This window comes from Penaeus vannamei, chromosome 19, assembly GCF_042767895.1.
Source record: "Penaeus vannamei isolate JL-2024 chromosome 19, ASM4276789v1, whole genome shotgun sequence".
NCBI classification, from domain to species: domain Eukaryota; kingdom Metazoa; phylum Arthropoda; class Malacostraca; order Decapoda; family Penaeidae; genus Penaeus; species Penaeus vannamei.
Genome location: NC_091567.1, coordinates 15,211,347 through 15,213,846, shown reverse-complemented (window position 1 = coordinate 15,213,846; position 2,500 = coordinate 15,211,347).

The following is a 2,500-nucleotide window of genomic DNA, read 5'->3' as shown; positions in this document are numbered from 1 at the left end:
AAGCAATACCAGACGTCTAGCAGTGCCGTTGTTGCCTTACAACAATGTGTTCATCGTGATGCCTGGCATGATTTCACGAATACCATCAATCATCAGACCAGTGTGGGGTCCATGTGGCGACTTATCAAGAAGGCTTTAAAGAAAAAGACCCCAAGTGCACTCCTTCACAGTCCAGTTCAGTATGCACAAGATCTCGTTAAGGCCTGGTCGCAACAAGCCAGTGTTCAAAGCCTTCCTTCATATGTACAAGAGGTGATCTCTCAGAAAACTCGCCGTGCTCTACGCCTGTCAGCAGCCCTGCCAAAGAAAGATGAGGAGGAAGACATTCCAATAACAAAGGATGAACTTCGCCGTGCTCTTGCAAGGGGTAAGGCAACAGCTCCAGGTGATGATGGGATCACATACTCTGTCTTACGCCTCCTCCTGAAAGTCCCTGGTGATCCCCTCTTACAACTTTACAACCTCTGCCTCAGACATGGATATGTGCCACAAGACTGGACAAAGAGCTAATTGTACCTGTTCCTAAGCATGGCACTGACAAGTTTAGACCAATATCCCTTACATCTTGCTTCTGTAAAGTGCTGGAACACATCCTCTGTATCGCCTTCAGGATAAACTCTCACCCAGATTATATGGATTCTTGCCACAGCGCAGCACACACCACTGTCTATTGGAGCTATACACCCGCCTCTCCTCTACAAGTCTTGTGGCGTTCATGGACCTGAAAAGTGCCTTTGACATTGCAAATCCAGATGTGATCCTCGACCAACTTGTGGACTTTGGTATTTGTGGAAACCTATTGCGATGGATACGAGGATACCTAAGCAATAGATCATCCTATGTCCTCTTTAAAGGTGCCTGCAGCACACCCAAGTGCTTTGGTCTTGGGACTCCACAGGGAGGAGTCCTTAGTCCATTTCTTTTCAATATCCTTATGCACCGCCTCATCTCCAAGCTCCCTGACATCCCAGGGACAACAATCACATGCTATGCTGACGACATCTGTGTTCACTCCAACTCCCCAGAAGATTTGCAGCATTTCTTACATTCATTTTACGAGTCGTCCTCTTCATGTGGCCTTATCATCTCTCCTGAAAAAAGCAGGATCTTCACTCCACAAAACCCACGAACACTGCCTGAATTTTTAGTGGGCCCTAGCATTATACCATTCTGGACACAGTATAAGCGTTTTAAGCAGGGCAAAAATTCTTACCGATAGGCCAAGCGCTGTACCGTTCCCTGCTTAAAACGCTTTCCAAGGCAGGCAGGCCCTGTTCAGTGATGCCAGACATGTGGAAGTGTCTTTTTATAAAGTTCAAATCATAACAGTCCTTGATGAGCATAGAAATATCAAAATAACACACGAAATATACATAGTTGGGTTTTAAAAGTAATATTCCCACCAACAATATCGGAAAGAGATAACTTATGCACAAGTCGAGGGTGGAGCTTATTTCACTGGCGGTTGGTAACAGTTTGAGCGCGCAATTCAAAACAACTGACAAGCTAGCGCCGCATCAAGATGTCAGATTAAATCTACCCAAACATTTTAAAAAAGCGCAATATTTTCTCCTATATTCATATAAAGTGCCTCTAAAACAATGACACCCACTTTCAATTGACAGCCCTTTCATTCTGACGCATTATCAAAACAAATGAATATCCCTGAATTGAAATATAAGCCTACCCATTCCCATATATCCGATTTTATGAGGTTAAATATAACAAATCATCGAATACAATATCAACAGAAGAATGTTGCTAGAATATCTCAGACTTTTTTCACTTGAATTATTCTTTATTTCATAGAATAGCAGATATATGCTCGATTTAGAGAGACAAGGAGTTTAACAATAAGAGGTAAATTGTTCGTCTTATAATAATTGATTATTTATAAGTAAAACACTTTTCATTCCCATAATCTCCAGTATCTTCTTTCGTTTTCAGTTAATTTCATTTTCTTTGAATATGATTTTAAGAAAATTATAGAATCAAATACCGTGAAATAATTATTTATCTGATAAGATATTAAGCGGAGTTCCTGGCCAACGCCTGCATTCGAAGGATCGTGACCAGTACGGTACGCGACCGACGCCGGTGCCATGGTGACGGTACACCGCTTGACTTAGCAAGCGCGTCTAGCCATCTACGGAGGTCGCTTGAGAAAGCAAGCGAAATGCTTGAGTTAGCAAGAAAAGCGCTTGAGATTTCAGGCAAGAACTTTCCCTGCTTAAAACGCCTTATATTTATTTGGGCTCTCCAGTCCGAGTCCTTCCCACCACCCTGGCACGTCAGCATGTTCATCCCATTGTTCAGGAATTGTTAACACAGTTGCATCGGCGCCTTGAACCCCTCCGCTGGTTAACCAACAATGCTGCTGGGGTCTCCATTCCTTTGGCCAGAAATATCTATACTGCATTTATCCATTCACTAGTTGATTACCTATCTCCAGCTCTTAGTCAACTCTCCAAGACAGTGCTAGATCCGCTTGAAAAAAAAA